Here is a 21,772-nt window from a genome sequence, read left to right as displayed (position 1 = left end):
GGAATATTTTTGTTTTATACCACATTTTCTTTATCCCGTCATCAGGTGATGGACGTTTGGGTTGTTTCCATCTGTTAGCTATTGTGAATAACATTGCTATAAATATTCATGTATAAGATTTGTTTGAACATGTTTTTGTTATTCTTGGGTATTTACCTAGGAATTGCTGATTCTCATGGTAATTCTATGGTTAATATTTTGAGGAACTGCCACTTTTTTTTCACAGTGACTTCACCATTTTTCATCCTCACCTGAAGTGTATGATGGTTCCTATTTTTCCATATCCTTACATACACGTTAAAAAAATTTTATTTTGGCTGTGCCACATGGCTTGCATTCCCAAGTAATTTTGCAAGGATGCTAAACATTTAAGTCCTGACTAGGAGAGCAATGGTCTAAAAGATAATACCTCAGAGGAAATGGTTAAGAACCTGAGGTTTTTATGGGGAATGTTACCTTGGGCAGATGGCGCCAGGCAGTCAACAAGGCCCAGATCCTCCCCAGGGCCAGGCTCTGAGGGGCACCTTCTGAGGTCCTTACTGGGCACACACTTCCTGACTGGTGCTCAATGTCTCTGCTTTAAACCAATTATCCATTCCTCCTCTCATATGTGATGGCAGATGTGCCATCATTTAATATGGCATCCTTATTAATAAGGCATCATTAATATGGCAATATCTCAATGGCCATAATTTAAATATGCCATTGAGATCTGAAGATTACCAGTCTGTGTTGAGTACCTTCTGCCATATAAAGGTGCAGATTGTCAAACTGGAAATGGTCCAGAAAGCCATACATGTGAAATGGACTCATGTGGCTGGAGTTGGTTGTTTCAGGAACCAGAAGAAAATGTCAGCAGTGGTAAGGTGCCAGATAGTCCCCAGAAGAGGTCAAATACTGAAGCTGGCACCTGCCAGGAGTGGGCAGGGAGGCCATGCTCCATGTAATGTGGGCTCACCAGCGAGAGACAAATGCAGGTCCAGGGCTGCTGCTCCTTAAAAGAACTCTAGCCTCACAGACACCCTTAACCCCACCCAGCCTGCCCAGCCTGTTTCCAAGGTTGCCTGCACTGCCTTCCTGCACACATGCTCACAGGCACGTGTGTGTCCACAGGCCCTGAAATGGCTGGTTCAAGCCTGGCTTTGACAGGAGTCACAGGTGTGGCATGCAGCAATAACTTCTGCATCAGAAACAGTCTTTTCCCTTTATGCTCAGTCTGTGGAGGTGGACATGTTGCCACGTTCAGAAAGGCGATGAATCCAGGCAACATTTGTTGCAACCTGGATGCTGGGAGCTGATTCCAGTTGGTCTTAGAGAGGTTATGGTAGAAAGTGAAGAAGAACTAAAGAGCCTCTTGATGAAAGTGAAAGAGGAGAGTGAAAAAATTGGCTTAAAGCTCAACATTCAGAAAACTAAAATCATGGCATCTGGTTCCATCACTTCATGGGAAATAGATGGGGAAACAGTGGAAACAGTGGCTGACTTTATTTTTGGGGGCTCCAAAATCACTGCAGATGGTGATTGCAGCCATGAAATTAAAAGACACTCCTTGGAAGGAAAGTTATGACCAACCTAGACAGCATATTAAAAAGCAGAGACATTACTTTGCCAACAAAGGTCCATCTAGTCAAGGCTATGGTTTTTCCAGTGGTCATGTATGGATGTGAGAGTTGGACTGTGAAGAAAGCTGAGTGCTGAAGAATTGATGCTTTTGAACTGTGGTGTTGGAGAAGGCTCTTGAGAGTCCCTTGGACTGCAAGGAGATCCAACCAGTCCATCCTAAAGGAGACCAGTCCTGAGTGTTCATTGGAAGGACTGATGTTGAAGCTGAAACTGCAATACTTTGGCCACCTGATGCGAAGAGCTGACTCATTTGAAAAGACCCTGATGCTAGGAAAGATTGAGGGCAGGAGGACAAGGGGACAACTTGAATGAGAGGGTTGGACGGCATCACCGGCTTGATGGGCATGGGTTTGGGTGGACTCTGGGAGTTAGTGATGGACAGGGAGGCCTGGCATGCTGCAGTTCATGGGGTCACAAAGAGTTGGACATGACTGAGCGACTGAACTGAACTGAACTGAGAGCTCTTTGTGGGCATCTACATGAGTGAAACAGTTTCATCATCACCTGCAATTTGTTTCCAGTTTCCCAATTTCCTGCCCCAAAGAGAGTTTCTTTACTGGGTTTAAAAAAAAAAAAAGAAGGAAAGAAAAGTCTTCATTCTGCCCACAGTAGGAGCAACCCTAAGCCCTTTCAGTCTGTATAGTTGGTCAAGCTGGTTCTGAGACTATTAGTGGACAATATTGAGTTTCAATTTAGTTGGAGCATTAGTAAACCAGGACCTAGCAGTCAGAGAATCATCTGTGAAATGAAAGCCCCAAAGACCTGGTGACTTTGAGCTTTTTTGAGGCAGCACAGAGGGAGATAAAATTTCCTCCACAGAGATAGCTGCAATTAAAGCTGAGATGCTACTGCATTTTCCAGTGTACATATCCATTTCACAAGTGAAGGTTTATTTGGTCCTTTCCTACCTTATCCATCATGGATTCAAGGTTACTCACCCTCAAAATGGACATAAGAGACTCACAAGGTCTTTAATTGGACAACAGCTCAGTAACAAGGTATTGTAATAGCTGTAGTAGCCATGCCAAAACCCAAAGTCCAAACCCATAAGAAATACCAGTCCCTTTATCAAAGGTTCCAATAGGCAAAAGGCATCAGTGTCAGAACCTTGTACTATCTCCAATTTCAAAAGAATTGAATAAGGTGAGAGGAACTTGTGTTAAATCATGACCTGATCACTGGTGGCTAATGACAAGAAAGTCAGGCCCAACATTCTTCTCTACCTGCAGCTCTTCAGCCATGGGGTGAATATCCTGTCAAACTTATGAGACAGGGAATTAGAGCTTATAATGTTCTACAGTAATTCTAATGCAAAAACAACAGTAAAAGTGTACATCAAGGGACTTCCAGGGTCCAGTGGTTAAGATTCCAGGCTTCCAACACAGGGGGCATGAGTTAGATCCCTGCTCGAGCATTCCATGTGCCACATGGATGTGGCCCAAAAATTTAAAGAGGAAATAAATTAAAAAACGTCTTGTTTTAATATATTGTACATCAAATCTGTCCAAAGGGCCCCACCCACAAAGTCACGTTTACATTTTTTTCTTTTCCACTGCATTGTTTCTTTGAACTGGCTCAATTGGACACATGTGGACAGTTGTTTGTTTTTCTCCTACAGGAACACAGGAGCTTAACATCTGCTTGTTGCAGGCGTTAACAGCTTCCAGATCTTGCTACCTCTCGGTTGGGGGTTTGAAGGAGAGGATTGAAGGGTGGAGAGTATTGGATGCTAGGTTAAGGAGATGGCTGACACATTTGAGATTTAATTTTTCTCTTTGGTACATATCCCCAGTCTTATCTCCTCCTGTGTGCTTTCCGGCGTCTGGGGAGCACTGGGCTCAGAAGCTTTTTATTTACGCTCCCTTACATGAAGCGATGGCTCTGCCCTATAGTCCATGGCACCTTCTGCATCCCTGTCCAGAGCCTTTTCCCCCAGGGGACCAGTTAGGGCGGGGACTAGGCTGCCTGTATCCCATACAGCTCTAAAATTTTAAGACTCTTTCTTCCCTGAGGCCCCCCAGCATATTCAGATTGATCTATTAGAGTCTTTGATCTCCTTAAGGATAGGAAGAACCTATCCCTCATTTGAAGCAGCTGAAGTTAGGGTAGATGGCGGATGAGGAATCAGTGAGACATATAGAAAATACTAATATCTCCACACAAGAGAGACACATTTACTTTCAGGTTTGAGCAGCTGCTTGTGGCTCACTCCACCCAAAGCCCTATAGTAGCAGCTCTGGAGACTCCTGAACTCTTCTTCCATGTCCCACACGAGTTTGGTTTTTGTTGTTAATCGCTCAGTTGTGTCTGACTCTTTAAGACCCCATGGACTGTAGCCTGCCAGTCTCCTCTGTCCATGAAATTCTCCAGGCAAGAAAACCCAAGGAAGTGGGTTGCCATTTCCTTCACCAGGGGATCTTCCTGACACAGGGATCAAATGCCAGTCTCCTGCATTGCAGGCAGATTCTTTACCATCTGAGCCACCAAGATTTCTTGTCCCATATGAAGTAAAGAACAAATAACAAAATTGTAATTCAAGATGCTTGTTTCAGTCAGCAACCACCTTTCCTATTTAGTGCCTAACAAGTTCTGCCTTTCCATTTGTTTATACTTTTGGTTTTCTTTCATAAGTTGCTAGCTTTACATTTACACCTGAATTTAATTTTCTATGGAGTAATTGTAAATGGTGTTGTGTTTTTCAGTTCATTTCCCATATGCTCCTAGTTAGTATATGAAAATGTGATAGGTTTTGCACCCTATGATCCTTTTTGTTCTTGCTTATTAATTCTCAAAGATTTCTATAGATCCTTGGGATTTTCTATGTAGACTATATACAATATACAATGTCATTTGCAAACAGGGATAATTTTATTTCTTTTTCCTCCCAAACTGTATGCCTTTTTATAGCTTGTGCATCTATATGTATGCTTTATTGTACCATCTAGTACTTCCAGTATTATGCTGAATGAATAAGCATGGTGAATGATGATGTTCCTGACTTTAGGAGGAAAACATTCAGTCCCTCAACACTAACTGTGATGTTAAATGTAGGATGTTTTGTAGATAATCAAGATGAAGTTCCCCTCTACTCCTAGTTTCCTGAGAGTTTTTATTTTTATATCACGAGTAAATGTTGGATTTGATTAGATGCTTTTTCTGAGTCAGATATGATCATATGACTTTTCTTCTTTAGCCTGTTGATATGGTGAATGTCACTGATTGATTTTTTTATCTGAACCAGCCTTCCAAACCTAGAATAAACTCCACTTGATTATGGTGTATAATTCTTTTTATACATCATTGGATTCAGTTTGATAGTATTTTGCTGAGGATTTTTGCATCTAAGTTCATGTGAAATACTTGTCTATAGTTTTAGTTTTGTACTGTCTTGATTTGATATTGATATCAGAATAATACAGATGTCATAAAATGAGGTGAGAAGTATTCTGTTTCTGAACAAGATTGTATATAATTGAAATGAATTCTTCTTTAAAATTTTCATAGAATTCTTCAGTGGGCCTGGCATCCTCTTTTTTAAGGGGATTTTTAAAAGTACAAATTCAGGTCCGCCATGTTAGATTCACTCCGCAGGGGATAGCAGGAGAGCTGGCAGTGTAAGGTTCTTGCATTGGCCTTCGGCAGGCGCCCCCTGGGGGCGGAAAGCTGCCCCACAACATGGGGAAAAAAAAAAATAAATAAAAGTACAAATTCAATTTTAAAAAATGGCTATAGGACTCTTCAGATGTCTATTTCATCTTGGTCGAATTTTGTAAGTTTGTTGTTTTTGAGAAATTGATCTATTTTTTCTAAGTTTTTGAATTTATGCTTATAAAGTTGTTCACAGTATTCTCTTATTATCATTTTAGTGAGTAAATGAGCTATAGTGAAAGTCCCTGTTTCTTTACTCACATTGATGTTTTATGTCTATTTTTATCTTTGTCAGTCTTGCTGGAGGTTTACCCGTTCTATTGATTTTTCTGAGGCACCAACTTTTTCTTTCATTGATATTCTCTGTTGCTTTCCAGTTTTCAATTTCATTGATTTCTGCTCTATCTTCAGTATTTCCTTTGTCTACTTACTGTGGGTATATTTTGTTCTTCTTTTTCTTAAGTTTCTTGGAGTAGAAACTAACATAATTGATTTGAGATCTTGCCTTGTTCCTGAAATAAGCATTTGGTGCTATAAACTTCTCACACCACTGCTTTAACTGTCTCAAATATTTTGATAGGCTGTATTTTCATTTTCATTCAGTTCTGTATATTTTTAAATTTTCCTTTGAGACTACCTCTTTTATCAACTGTTATTTAGATATATTGTTAAAATTTTCAAGTGTTCAGAGATTTTCCTGTTGTCTTTCTGTTATTGATTTCAAGTTTTATTACATTGTGATCAGAGAGAATACTCTGTATAATTTCAGTAATTTTAAATTTTATGAACTTATTTTATGACTCAGTATGGTTTCTCATAGTGAATGTTTCTTTGGTACTTGAAAAATATATATATTCTGTTGATTTTGAGTAGAGTGTTTTATATATGTCACTTAGGTCCTGTTAGTTGACTGTGTTGTTCTTCTGTATTGTTACTGATTTACTGTTTAGTAGTTCTAAGAGTGGGGTGTTGAAGTCTTGAACTATTAATATAATTGTGGATTCATCTGTTTCTCCTTTCATCTCTATTATTTAAGGAGAATATCAATTCAAATGACAGTAAATTTCCAAGTGTCTTTTTTCTCTGTCTGCTTTCAAGGTTTTTTCTTTGTCTATAGATTTTTATTTTAAGTTTAATTATGATGTAACTTGGTATGGATTTCTTCAGGCTTATTTGAGATTTGCCCAGTTTATTTATGATTATGGCTTAATTCCCCCCCCCCCCCCCCCCAATTTATGAAAGCTTCAGCCATTATTTCTTTAAGTACTTTTTCAGTTCCTCTCTCGCTCCTCTTCTTCAGGAATGTTAGCTCTTTTATTGTTATCTCAGAGATCCTGAGACTCTGTTCATTTTTTTAATGTCAACTGAATAAACTCTATTGATCTCAGATTCACTGATTCTGTCCTTTTAATTTCCACTTTACTATTGATCCCACACAGCTATTTACAAAATTTAGTTATTGAATTTTTTCAGTTCTCTAATTTCCATATTCTTCTCTCTCTCTCTCCCTTTCTCTGTCTTTCTCCCTGTTCCTCCCTCTCTCCCTCTCTTAACTTTTATCTCTTTGCTGAGATTTTTCTATTTTTTTCATTGGGTTTCAGGCATATTTGTAATTTTGATGATTGATAGCTGCTTTAAAATCCCAATCAGACCATTCCAGTATTTAATTCCTCTCAATGTTGGTGTCTGTCTTTTTTTCATTCAAGTTGTTATTGTCCTAGGTATTGGTATGATGAGAGATTTGCAATTGTAGCCTGGACACTTGAGATATTATATTTCAGGACAATTGGACCTATTTCATTTTCTTTTTAAATAGGCAGTCCCATTGTTTAGCTGCAACATGAAAACCTGGTTGGAAGTGTATGTTTTGCTTCTCGCTGGGCTTTGCTGATACTACCCTGGAAAAAGTGGAGTTCTGACTCACTTTGCCTTGTTGTAGATGGGTGGGATACATTGTCAGTCCCTGCCTCAGTCTCATTGACATCTTCCTTGAGAGAAAGGGCCCTGACTCACACCATCTCATTGTCTCCAGTTGTGCATGTAAGCTCAGTTCCCTGCTGGGCCTCGCTGATACCAGGAAAACAAGGTAGCTCAGTACCTGCCTTCCACCCATAGTTCTTTTTTGATGCTGAGTTGTGGAGGCTCAGCTTCTCCTGGGCCACCTGACACTAAAGAAATGGGAAGTGGAGTGTCAACTAGCTCTCCCTTGAATCACTTGCTCTGCCTCATTGTTGCCAGTGGGGGTAGAAACTTAGCTGCTCACTGGGCTCCCCTGACATGAGGTGGTTGGAGGCACCAAATTACAGACCAGCCCTCCCTTATATTGCCTTATTTAATCTCATTGCTGCCAGATCACTAAATATGTTCAGCTACCCACTGGGCCTCACTGATACTAAAGATGGAAAGAAAGTGGAGTGCTGAGTTGTATTACCTTGCTCAGTCGGATCAGTGAGGCTTAGATCAGCACAGGAATCAGGGAGGCTAGGGATCAGAGAGGCTTAGGTCACCACAGGACTCCTCTGTCATTGCCTTTGCAGAGGAATCCAAATACCATTTGCTTCCACTAGGTGAGAGATGAAAAATCAGCTCCTGGCTCAGTCCCATTGACACTTCTGTGGTAGCTTAATCAGAGAACCTTCTGCTTCTTATTGAGTAGAGATGGAAATTCACATCCCTGCTTGTGTTGCATGACCCAGCAGGGGAAACTGAAACACTGCCTACTTTCACTAGGAAGGAATGGTGGATGAGTAGGGGAATCAGAGCACCATCATCTGCTACCACACAGCACAAAGTGGGTGAGTGGGTTCTGTTAGGCAACTCTTTTCTTGGCCCTTTGGCTAGAGGGAAAAAGCTTGGCTTTTGTTTTATTTTCAGGCTTCTGCAGTACTCTGTCTGAGATGTATAAGAGGGAACAAGAAAACCAGTGGAAATCATCACCACTGCTCTAGTGGTACTATATGCCTTGGTAGTCCCACAGACAGTTTGCCTTCTTTCCACCTTTCAGAGACTTTCTATGGTTTCTTGGTGTATTATGTTCAGGATATTTTCATTGTAAGAGAGAATAATTGTAAAAAATGGGACGACTCCACCTTGGCCAGAAACAGAAGTCTGTTTGAATTTTATCAGTGTCAGACATAACAGCAGCAATGAATAAGAGCTCCTTTTAGGGCTGTCATGGAAATTGTCTGGCTCTCACACTGTGATTTTTGCTGAGAAATCTCACACTGTGATTTTGCTGACAGACCTAAGTTTGTGATTTCCTCTTTGTAAATTCCCAAAGGCACTCAGAAGAATTTCTTCCACACCACAATCCTTATATTCATCATTACTGCTACAATAGTCAAGTTCTGTAGCCTCTTGGGCCAGCAAGACACACGTTTCAGTTAGTGCTTCATACATGGTAGATTCATTAATTGTGATGTTTCTACATGTCATGGATTACATTGGCAAGGAGAGCAGCACTGCACTCAAATCAAAAGGCAGAGCCAAACCAATCCTAAAATTCCATTTTGTGTGAGTGTCTCCTGAGATCACTCCTGGTATCAGTTCTGTATTGATCAGAGCCAACATAGTACTTAGTAACTTGAACTGGGAAATTTTAATATAAGGAATTATTAAAGCAGATTGTAGTATTGAAGGATTAACTTCAATTAGTAAGGATTAACTCTCATTAGTAAGAAACAATGAGAACTTTCACATTCTTGGTTGAACTACAATTTTTATTAAAAACATGTAAAACCACTCCCACTTGTGAGTTAGTATATCTATGTTATTACTTTTATATGCCAACTACTGTTTCATGTTATGCATCAGTACAGTTTATTTTTAAGTTGCTCTCAACTGTTATTATGAACCAATTTGCAAAATATACAAGATGGCTAATTGTATGTGATAGCAACTCTGTAAGTTAAACCACTTGTATTCCTGGAATGAATTCCACTTAGTCATGGTGTATAGTCTTTTTTGTTTAATATGGTGTTGGATTTATTCCATAGTTGCTAGTATTTTGTTGAGGATTTTTATTTCCATAGAGATAAGGAATTTTCATCTGTATTTTTTCTTTTTTGATGTTTTTGTATCAAGGATAATGCTAGTATCATAGCATGAGTTAAGAAGTCACCTCTCCTCTGCTATTTTATGGGAGAGTTTGGGAAATTCTTTAAATATTTGATTTTGTTGTTGTTCAGTTGCTAGGTCATGTCTGACTCTTTGTGACCCTGTGGACAGCCGCACAACCAGGCTTCCTTATCCTTCACTATCTCCTGGAGTTTGCTTAAATGAATGTCCATTGGGTTGGTGATGCTATCTAATTATCTCATTCTCTGCTGCCCCCCTTTCCTTTTCCTTCAATCTTTCCCAGCATCATGGTCGAGTCAGATTTTGCATCAGGTGACCAAAGTATTGGAGCTTCAGCTTCAGCATGAATCCTTCCAATGAATATTCATGATTTATTTCTTTTTGGAGTGACTTGTTTTGATTTCCTTTAAGTCTCTTCTTCTCCACCACAATTCCAAAGCATCAATTCTTGGGTGCTCAGCCTTATTTATGGACCAGCTCTCACATCCGTAATGACTACTGGAAAAACCATAGCTCTGACTATGGCAAAGTGATGTCTGCTTTTAATACACTATCTGGTTTTGTCAGAACTCTCCTTCCAAGGAGCAAGCATCTTTTAATTTCATGGCTGCAGTCACCATCCACAATGATTTTGGAGCCCCAAAAGAAAAATTTTCCCCTTCTATTTGCCATGAAGTGATGGGACCCGATACCATGATCTCAGTTTTTGAATGCCGAGTTTTAAGCTAACTTTTTCAGCCTCCTATTTTACCTTCATTAAGAGGTTCGTTAGTTCCTCTTCTCTACCATTAGAATGATATCATCTACGTATCTGAAATTGTTGATATTTCTCCTGGCAGTCTTGATTCCAGCTTGTAACTCATTCAGTCCAACATTTCATACGATGTACTCTGCATATAAGTTAAATAAACAGGGTGACAATATACAGCCTTGTCGTACTGAGAGAGTCATTTCCTAGGCAGGTTAATAGGAAATCTAGGGGTCCCCAAGGAGAGAGGGGTCTGGAATTCTCAAGGAGGAAGAAAGGACAAACTTTTCACAGTCTTTGTAGACCAGGACCTGGGGACTGGAGTCGATGAAAATGAGAGGGTAACAGGCAGGAAGGCCAGGGGTCTCCAAATGGAGGAAATAGCCTACAAGTGTCAGACATTTTTATCTCTCTTAAGCGGCAGGAGGAAACAAACAAGCAATATTTTTTCCTTCTCTATACAAATTTAAAGGGAGGTTTCTCTTAAAATACTGTGTTGCCATAATGACACCTGGTTTGGCTTGAAGTTAGCCATTCTTGAGCCTAGAGATAACCAATGCCTTTTTCTTATGGAAATGTTGTCTTAAGCTATGCTAATGTACTATGCCTTTACCCCAAACTCTGTCTCCAAGTCGATTCCGCCTCTTGGCCCAGAACCTACTTGACAAACCAGTTTGTTATACTCAGATATTGTTCCCCTAATCTATGTAAATGAAACTATTTGTATGGTGGTCTGCCCTTCTTCAAGATTCAAGTTAATCATTTTATGGCCCAGGATAAGCCATTTGGTGCCAAGATTATCCCAAAATGCATCTTATGGGTGAGGGGCCTGGTGCCATTCTGAATTGTAAGACATTCCTTTCTTTCATTAACAGACTGCTAGTGACTATATAACATCCAGCTGAAGACTAGCAGTGGGGTACTCTTTCTGCCCCCTTCTGATGCCTATGTCAGAAGCTTTCTCTATCTCCTTTATACTTAAGTTAAACTTTATTACACAAAAGCTCTGAAGCGATCAAGCCTCATCTCTGGCCCCGGATTGAATTCTTCTCCTCCGGGGGCCAAGAATCCCGGTGTATTTGCGTGATTCAACAACAACCTTTCATCTTGGGGGCTCATCTGGGATCCTTCAGGACAAGGTAAGGATGCTTGGAGCTTTAGTTCTTTGTTCTCTTAGCGAACACGTTTTTTGCCGTGCTTTACTAATGGCACGTTAGTAAATGTGTGAATGAAGGCATGCCCTGCGTGAAGCAAGTAAGGGGCCCTGCTCTGCGGTTCCACGGTGATCTCATACGGCTTATGGCAGAAACCTGTCGGGGCGTTATACCGACCTGCCAATGCCAAGAGGCACCCAATGTCTCCTTGGGGAACCGACCAGAAATGGGCAAAGCGTGTGGACCGAACTCTCCTTTCTTGGTCAAACTTTTCGGTCTCTTTGACCATTTCATAACTCCTTGGGAATTAGAAGTACTAACCTAATCTATCGGATGATAGACTTTCAAGGGACTTGTGATCTATACTGTTACTGTGTACTGTGGCTTAGGTCCCAAACTTGGATTGGTAGTCAAGAAAGTGTCTAGCTTCGCTAGGAATCGAAAGTTCGGAAGCTAGATGGAGCTCTAGCTCCCAGAACATCTCTGAGGTTAAAGGTTACTCAGATTGGGACTGCAATGGGTTTTTTCCTTTGGTAATGCCGGCTCTTAGTGGATCAGAGGAGGCTGTTATACTGGTGTGGTGATGCTTGGAAAGAACATCTCAGTTTTATGTTCGCGTCGGTCTTATTGTGGTCAGGAAATACTCAGGGCCGTGCACAGGCACTCAGGTAACGAATGTTTCCCCCGGTAGTCTTAGCTTGGGAGGCATTCCGGAAGGTTACTCTGATTCACCCCGGGTGACATCAGAGGCAAGCAAGGTTAAGGGTGAAGAGCTGGACGTCAAGTAGGGATGCTATCAAGTCTACCCCTGGTACATCCCCACCCCATCTCGGTGGTAGAACCGGGAGGGACGAGTACGGCGCCTGCGTCGGTAAGGGACAGACTAAGTCCGACCAGGAAGGAAAAGCTTTTGGTGTAACGTCTGTCTACACCCCCATCTAGAGCAGGGAGGGACGCCTCCGGTAGAAAAAATGGCGCTGGTCGCTTTTTTTCTCTCTTACAGATGGGAGCTAACAATTCCAGCCTCACTCCTTTGAACTGTATCCTGAAAAACTGGGATAGATTTGATCCCCAGGGCTTAAAGAAGACACACCTGGTCTTCCTATGTGATACTGCATGGCCACGGTATCCACTGGAGGACGGCGAACGGTGGCCAGTTGGAGGGTCTCTTAAGTATAATACTGTTCTGCAATTAGACCGGTTCTGTAAGGAACAAGGGAAATGGGTAGAAGTAGCATATGTGTTGCCCTTTTTCTCTCTGCGAAATATGCCAGACTTATGTCCTAAGGGTATAGATTTGGGCGTGAAATCTTCAGCTCCCTCCTGTCCTCTTACTTTGCCCCCATACCAGGGACTCCAAACTGGGATTCAAACTGCCCACATGGAGGTCCAAAGAACTCCTGTCTCAGTACGACCTCAGACTACTCTGGTTTCAGTAGAAACTCAGACCATCGAAGTAAGAGATGAGATGGAGGACAGGAGACAAAGAGAAGAGGAGAAACAGGTTTCTCCAACCTATCCCTGGGATCATATGCGCAGAGCAGCCAGAGAGACTGAGGAACAGCCACACAAGCTGTTGCCTCTTTATGAAACACCCACCGGGAGAAATAATCAGTCTGTGAGAGTTAATAAGCCTTTTTCTTATCAAAAAATACAAAGAATCAAGGAGGATCTGGGAGACTATTTAGAGGACCCAGAAAAATATATTAGAGCTTTTAAAGGTGTTACTTTGCTTTATGACCTCACTTGGAAGGATGTGATGTATATCTTGGGACAAACGCTGACTCCTGAGTCAAAGACTCGAGTTTTGGGAAAAGCGGTTGCTTATGGAGACGAGTGGCTTGGTAATGAATCAGTAGGGAAGAGGGAGAACGAGATAGCGGCCCTCCCCACTGGAAATCAGGCGGTCCCAACTATAGAACCAGACTGGGACTACAACACAGCTAAAGGAAGATGGGATCAGAGTCATTTTGTTAGATGTATTCTTGAGGGACTTAGGCAGGCGCGTTCTAAGCCTTTAAACTATGGCAAATTGGCAGATATAGAACAGGAGAAAGAAGCTCCTGGTAAATTCCTAGATAGACTGAGAGAAGGCCTTCGCAGATTCACTGAGATTGATCCCAGAAGTGAAGAGGGAAAAGTGATCTTTTTAAAGGATAGATTTCTCACTCAGTCGGCTCCAGATATCCGCCGTAAGCTATTAAAACAGGCCTATGGACCAAATCAGTCTTTAGATACTCTGTTACAACTGGCTCGGACAGTCTATTATGGTAGGGAATATGAGAAAAAGAAAAAAAGACAAAGAAAAAGGCGGAAGCCTTCGCCATGGCTATGAAGAACGTTCTTAAACAGCCTGAGAAAAATGCCCACAGGGGCCCAGGTGAAAAGGGATGGGCTTGCTACTACTGTGGAAAGGAGGGGCACCTCAAGCGGGATTGCCCTCAGGCATCTAAGCCGCCCCCGGCTCCATGTCCGGTCTGCAAAGGACCACACTGGAAGAGAGACTGCCCCCAGAGGCGTAGGTCTCCTGGGTCGGACTCTCAAGACAATCAGGACTGAAGGTGCCCGGGGGTCCCCACACAAGCTCCCGTCCTAATTACACCTGATGAACCTCGGGTATTAATAGTTGTGGGGGGCCAATCCGTCGATTTCCTTTTAGATACTGGGGCAACTTATTCTGTGCTTACTGAAGCCCCGGCCCACTTTCTTCCTGATCCGCTTCCGTAATGGGACTGTCTGGACGAGCCAAAAGGTATTATTTCAGTTATTCTTTATCTTGCAACTGGGATTCTGTGCTGTTTTCACACGAGTTTCTGATTGTGCCAGAATCTCCTTCACCTCTTTTGGGAAGGGATATGCTGAGCAAGGTCCATGCCTCTGTTTTCATGAATATGGAGCCCTCCCTTTCTCTCCCTTTAGTTGAACAAAATGTAAATCCTAGAGTATGGGCTGATGGAAAATCTGTGGGTTGAGCACAAAATGCTATTCCTGTAGTTGTTAAGCTCAAAGACCCACACGTATTTCCACATAAGAAGCAGTATCCACTGAAACCTGAAGTTAAAGAAGGGTTAAAACCCATCATCGAAAATTTAAAGGAGCAGGGACTATTAATTCCCTGTAACAGTCCTTGCAACACTCCTATTTTGGGTATAAAGAAATCAAATGGTAAATGGAGACTAGTTCAAGGTTTACGAATAATAAATGAGGCTGTAGTTCCTTTACACCCCGTGGTGCCTAATCCTTATACTCTATTGTCTGAAATTCCTGAACGGGCCAAATATTTCTCAGTAATTGATTTAAAGGATGCCTTCTATTCAGTGCCTTTGGCGGAAGAAAGTCAATTCCTATTTGCCTTTGAAGACCCTACGCAGCCAGCTTCTCAGTTAACCTGGACAGTTTTGCCCCAGGGATTTCGTGACAGTCCTCACATATTCGGACAAAGTTTGTCACGGGATCTACAAAACTTTAATAGCTCTGAAGCAGTGGTGTTACAATATGTAGATGATATTTTGCTCTGTGCTGAGACAGAGGAAGCTTGTTCGCGAGCCTCAGATTTCTTAAACTTTCTGGCAGACTGTGGTTACAAGGCATCAAGAGAAAAGGCTCAGCTTTGTCAACAATCAGTTAGATATCTGGGCCTAATCATATCAGAAGGGACTAGGGCCATAGGCCCTGAGAGAATTAAACCTATACTAAATCACCCCCCTACCTATGACTTTAAGACAATTGAGAAGATTTTTGGGAATCACAGGTTACTGTCGCATTTGGATTCCAGGTTATGGGGAACTTGCCTGGCCTTTATATAAACATAGCTGAAACTCAGCAGGCCCAAACCAACAAACTGGTTTGGTCTCCAGAAACTCAAAAGGCTTTTAAGGTTCTTCAGATTGCTCTCCTGCAAGCTCCAGCTCTGAGCTTGCCCACAGGGTCAGAATTTTATTTGTTTGTCACTGAAAGAAAAGGTGTGGCATTGGGAGTTTTGACACAACCCTGAAGGCCTCACCAGCAACCTATTGCTTATCTAAGCAGAGAATTAGATGTAGTTTCACGTGGGTGGCCCCACTGCCTAAGAGTAATTGGGGCAGCGGCTTTATTAGCACCTGAAGCTTTAAAAATAATTAATGGACGAAACCTTACTGTACTGACTTCTCATGATGTGAGTGGAATCTTAAATTCTAAGGTTAATATTTGGATGACAGACAGTAGGCTTCTTAAGTATCAGTCGTTGTTAGAAGGACCAGTAACTAAGCTTAAAGTTTGTGGAAATTTAAATCCTGCCACTTTCCTTCCTGAGAAGAAAAATGAAACACCTGATCACGATTGTTCTCAATTCCTAACTTTGAACTATGCAGCTCGGAAGGATCTAAAGGATACCCCATTAGACAATCCTGACATGGAAATATTTACAGATGGCAGTTCTTTTGTTCAGGATGGAAAGCGTAAAGCAGGTTACGCCGTGGTGACTGCTGAACAGGTTTTGGAAGCAAAATCTCTCCCCCAGGGAACCAGTGCTCAGTTAGCGGAGCTTGTGGCCCTGACCCGAGCTCTAGAGTTAAGCAGAGGGCAGCGGGTAAATATCTACACAGATTCTAAGTATGCTTATTTGACTTTACATGCTCATGCTGCAATATGGAAAGAGAGACACTTTAAAACAGCAACAGGAGAACCTATTAAGCATTTCAGAGAGATCGAGAGACTTTTAACTGCTATATATTGTCCTAAAGAAGTAGCTGTTATGCACTGCAAAGGGCACAGCAGGGATGGGAGTAAAATAGCCCAAGGTAATCATCTGGCTGACTGTCAAGCCAGAAAAGCGGCACTTTACGAAACCCCTTCACTACAGACGCCTTTGATCTGGACAGGTCCTGTGGAACAGGAAAGACCACAATATACTGAGGAAGAATTAGAAAGATATGAGAAACGAGGAGCAAAGATTACTGATAAAGGACGGTTACAGTCTGAGGATGGACAATTAATAATTCCTGAAAATGCTCAATGGAAAATTCTTAAGGGTTTACATCAGAGTTTTCATTTGGGTGCCGAGAGTACTCACCAAATGGTTTCTCGTTTGTTTGAAGGTAAAAGGGTAATGAAAACTTTAAAGAATATTATCAAAAGGTGTGAGATTTGTAAAAAAAAAAAATAACCCAAAGACTGAAAAGCTAGCAAAATCTGGATTACAACGAAGTGGGAAGTATCCTGGAGAGGATTGGGAAATTGATTTTACTCATATGCCAAAAGCTAATGGATATTCTTGCTTAAAAGTTTGGGTAGATACCTTTACTGGATGGATTGAGGCTTTTCCCTGTCGTAGTGAACAGGCTAAGGAGGTTATAAAGATTTTAATTCATGAAATTATCCCCAGGTTTGGGCTGCCACGGAGCCTTCAGAGTGACAATGGCTCCGTCTTTAAAGCTGCTGTAACTCAGGGGGTATCTAAAGCTCTAGGAATAGAATATCACTTACACTGTTCCTGGAGACCCCAATCCTCCGGAAAAGTTGAAAAAGCTAATGACATTATCAAAAGGCATCTGCGCAAATTAACTCAAGAGACGCAGGACAAATGGATTAAAGTCTTACCCATAGCTTTAATGAGGGCTCGAACTACCCCCAAAAAAGAGGGACTGTCCCCCTTTGAATGTATTTATGGAAGGCCTTTCTTACGCACAGACATTGTTATAGACCCTGAAGCCTTGGAATTAACTAATTATGTAACTCAGCTCTCAGCTTTTCAACAGGCATTAACAGAACTCTGGGAGATGACTCCTGACCCAGCCTCCGAGACAAGCAAGCCTCTATTTGAGCCAGGAACCGAGGTCCTCATAAAAACATTGGGATCTGGGGGCCCATCCCTCGAGCCTCTCTGGGAAGGTCCTTACCAGGTTATTCTTTCCTCTCCCACAGCTGTCAAAGTACCAGGAATTGATTCGTGGGTACATCATACTCGAGTTAAGAGGTGGCACCCTGACCAAAATTAAGTGACTTCATTTTATGTCTTTACTTTCTATGCTCTGACTTTGTACCTTTTTGATGGGCCTGATAACCTATGTGAGCTTACTTCTGCTGACTCCAAATATCCTGAGTCTGCCGTTGGATCCTCAAGACAATGTCTTCCTGTCCTGGGCTCACTCTTACGCTGCATTCCACAATCGGTCTAACTGCTGGGTCTGCGGAGCGCTCCCCTCTTCGTCAGTGAAAGGCTTCCCGTGGTGGACATCCCCACTTCAAGGAAAAGACTTTCTCCAAGTCTGTGAATACCTTCGACAACAATCACATGCGATGCCTCTTCTTCATCTGATGACATCTACCAACCCTAAAATGGACTGGTGCAACACTTTGTACTCTAACTATGGACATAATGTGACTTTTAATTTTGATTATACATTGTCTCGGTTCAATGACTATTTTGCTACATATAAGGTAAATAGGTCTAGATCTAACGGTTTTTTACCTGACGTTTATCAAATATGGGATGAGGTTACATGGCTAACTCCTGAAAAAGGACGTTTAATATCTACTGCCTCTATATGCTGGGAACAAACAGAGCCGTCCCCAAAAGTTAGCCAACAACTTAATTACAATGATTGGAAACAAGTGGGATATTTGTCTCAGGAAACATGCAATGTAATCATTTCCGTGTTTTCCAATCCCAGTTCAGGTTCTCCCTTTGTCTGGCCAGGCACGAATTGGGACTGGATATCTCAGTCGTGCTGGCTTGCTCCAAACAGGACTTATTGGATATGTGGCTCTTACCTATGGGCATGGCTCCCCCCTGGTTGGATAGGGAGATGCACCCTGGGTCTAGCCTTTACTCATGGCTTTATATTTTCAGAGCTTCCAGAAAAGCCTGCTAATTTACCCCACCTTAGAACTCGGTGGGCAAGGTCTGTATTTCATTGGTATGATTATTTGGCTGCAGCGTTTGTTCCCTCTTTGGGAACTACAGATGTTATGTTATGAGTGGATGCTTTAACTAATTTTACTCAACAGGCATTACAAGATTCTCAAAAGGCTATTTCAGCTCTTAATGCTGAACAAGCACAAATTAGAAAGGTGGTTTTACAAAACAGATTGGCTCTAGATATTCTGACAGCTGCACAAGGAGGAACTTGTGCCATTATTCTTACCCAATGCTGTACATACATACCTGATATGAGCACGAATGTTACTCATTTTACTAACCACACGACCAAGATGATTGGGGCCATGGATACTCCTGAAGCCTCAATTGCTTCACTTTGGGAAACGTTAACTAGTTCCCCATGGTGGACAACTATCTTAATTACAGTCATTCTGGTTGTTTTGTTCTTGCTGTTTGCTCCCTGCATCTGTAATTGTACAACTGGATTTGTTTCTAGCCGCATGAAAGCTTTTAAGTTACAAATGGTTGCTCAAACTCCTGCTACTGCTGTAGCTTCCTCCAGCTACTATTTGGGGCCCCTGGATCAGATATTCTCAATATGAGGATTAGGAGAATATGTTGCCTCACCAATTTAGGGACAACGCCCCTTGTCAGCTCGGAAGTAGTTATGGAAGTAGTTATGGAATGAGAACGACACCCCTTTTCCCTAGACAACATAATTCTCCTAAAAGAAAAGGGGGGAATGAGAGAGTCATTTCCTAGGCAGGTTGATAGGAAATCTAGGGGTCCCCAAGGAGAGAGGGGTCTGGAATTCTCAAGGAGGAAGAAAGGACAAACTTCACAGTCTGTAGACCAGGACCTGGAGACTGGAGTTGATGAAAATGAGAGGGTAACAGGCAGGAAGGCCAGGGGTCTCCAAATGGAGGAAATAGCCTACAAGTGTCAGACATTTTTATCTCTCTTAAGCGGCAGGAGGAAACAAACAAGCAATATTTTTTCCTTCTCTATACAAATTTAAAGGGAGGTTTCTCTTAAAATACTGTGTTGCCATAATGACACCTGGTTTGGCCTGAAGTTAGCTATTCTTGAGCCTAGAGATAACCAATGCCTTTTTCTTATGGAAATGTTTGTCTTAAGCTATGCTAATGTACTATGCCTTTACCCCAAACTCTGTCTCCAAGTCGATTCCGCCTCTTGGCCCAGAACCTACTTGACAAACCAGTATGTTATACTCAGATATTGTTCCCCTAATCTATGTAAATGAAACTATTTGTATGGTGGTCTGCCCTTCTTCAAGATTCAAGTTAATCATTTTATGGCCCAGGATAAGCCATTTGGTGCCAAGATTATCCCAAAATGCATCTTATGGGTGAGGGGCCTGGTGCCATTCTGAATTGTAAGACATTCCTTTCTTTCATTAACAGACTGCTAGTGACTATATAACATCCAGCTGAAGACTAGCAGTGGGGTACTCTTTCTGCCCCCTTCTGATGCCTATGTCAGAAGCTTTCTCTATCTCCTTTATACTTTAATAAAACTTTATTACACAAAAGCTCTGAGCGATCAAGCCTCATCTCTGGCCCCGGATTGAATTCTCCTCCGGGGGCCAAGAATCCCGGTGTATTCGCGTGATTCAACAACAACCTTTCAGTACTCCTTTGCCAATTTTGAACTAGTTAGCTGTTACATGTAAGGTTCTAATTGTTGATTCTTGACCCACATACAGGTTTCTCAGGAGACAGGTAAGGTGGTCTGGTATTCCCATCTCTTTAAGAATTTTCCAGTTTGCTGTGAGCCACACATTCAAAGACTTTCTCATAGTCAATGAAGCAGAAGTAGATGTTTTTCTGTAATTCCCTTGCTTTTTCTATGATCCAGTGAATGTGAGCAATTTGATTTCTGGTTCCTCTGCCTTCTCTAAACCTAGCTGGTACATCTGAAAGTTCTCCGTATATGTACTGCTGTAGCCTAGCTTGAAGGATTTTGAGCATTACATTAGTAGCATGTGAATGAGTGCAATTGTATGGTAATTTGAACATCCTTTGGCATTGCCTTTCTTTGGAATTGGAATGAAAACTGATCTTTTCCAGTCCTGTAGCTACTGCTGAGTTTTCCAAATTTGCTGGCATATTGAGTGCAACACTTTTAACAGCATCGTTCTTTAGAATTTGAAATAGCTCAGCTGGAATTTCATCACCGCCACTATCTTTGTTCCTAGTAATGCTTCCTAAGGCCCACTTTACTTCACACTCCAGGATGTCTGGCTGTAGGTGAGAGACCACACCATCGTTATCCAGGTCATTAATATCTTTTTTGTATGTTCTTCTGTGTATTTTTGCCACCTCTTTTTAATCTCTTCTGCCTCTGTTAGGTCAGAATTGCCTCTGTTAGGCTGGAGTTAATATTGTCTTAGAATTACCACTGGTGGGTTTGTCTTTAAATTACATGAGAAACAAAAGAGTTACTAACAAAAACCCCAACAATACTGGTTTTTATGTTTACCTATGTAATCTTCACTGGTATTCTTTATATGTTATTATGTCTTTAAGTTATTGTCCTGTTGTTGAGTAGCCTTCCTTCTCAGGCTAACAGACTCAGTTAAGAATTTCTTGTATGGTAGGTGTGCTGCTGCTGCTAAGTCGCTTCAGTCGTGTCCGACTCTGTGCGACCCCAGAGATGGCAGCCCACCAGGCTCCACCGTCCCTGGGATTCTCCAGGCAAGAACACTGGAGTGGGTTGCCATTTCCTTCTCCAATGCATGAAAGTGAGAAGTGAAAGTGAAGTCGCTCAGTCGTGTCCGACTCTTAGCGACCCCATGGACTGCAGCCTACCAGGCTCCTCCGTCCATGGGATTTTCCAGGCAAGAGTACTGGAGTGGGGTGCCATTGCCTTCTCCAATGGTAGGTGTAGCTTGAGTCAAACTTTAATCAGGCTTATCTCACCCTCATAAGCCCCTGAACCTTGGCTTTCTCCTAATCTGACCAAACACAGATATACCGAATATCCCTCTGTCCCTTAAGGGCTCATTCTAAAAAGGGCTAATCAGAGTCAGACAAATTTCCTGCCAGACTACCCCATCGTGCTGTTTGTTCACCTCCTCCACTCACTTGCCCAATTAGTTCCTGTTGTTCCTGTTAATCCTTATTCCTTCCTAGGAAAGAAGATCCTTTTTCTATTTAATTTTGAGATGCTTTCTGATATTTAAATCAGGGCATTATTTCTACTGCAATAGTCTTAAAAATGTTTCTCTTTACCTGAAGCCTGGATTTATTTTTACTTGATAGCTGAAGTGTCAACTTATGTTTGTCACTGCTGAAAGAAAGGCTTTTATTTATTGCTTACTTTTAAACAGTACCATCTTATTGATAGTATTTCCTAGTATTTAATTCATTTATTTCTTGGGATTTAAAGTAACTTTCCTATTTTTATTCATAATTGACATTGATTTGCAACTTTGCTTCTTTGGGCAACTGCTGTTTTAAAAGGCACATTGGCTGTGAGACTTTTTCTGAGGTACTAAAAAAACCCTCAGGGCTGCATATGGCAGAAGTGATAACCCTAGCCCACAAACTCTGAATTCCTAAAGAAGGTGTCGGATTTCTAAAATTCTCTCAAGGTCCTCCAGGAGCCGGCTTCTGGGAGATAGAGTCTGGAAGTTCG

Source organism: Bos indicus x Bos taurus, chromosome 28 (genome assembly GCF_003369695.1).
Source record: "Bos indicus x Bos taurus breed Angus x Brahman F1 hybrid chromosome 28, Bos_hybrid_MaternalHap_v2.0, whole genome shotgun sequence".
NCBI classification, from domain to species: Eukaryota; Metazoa; Chordata; class Mammalia; order Artiodactyla; family Bovidae; genus Bos; species Bos indicus x Bos taurus.
The sequence above is the reverse complement of the archived record's forward strand: the minus strand, read 5'-3'. Positions refer to the sequence as shown.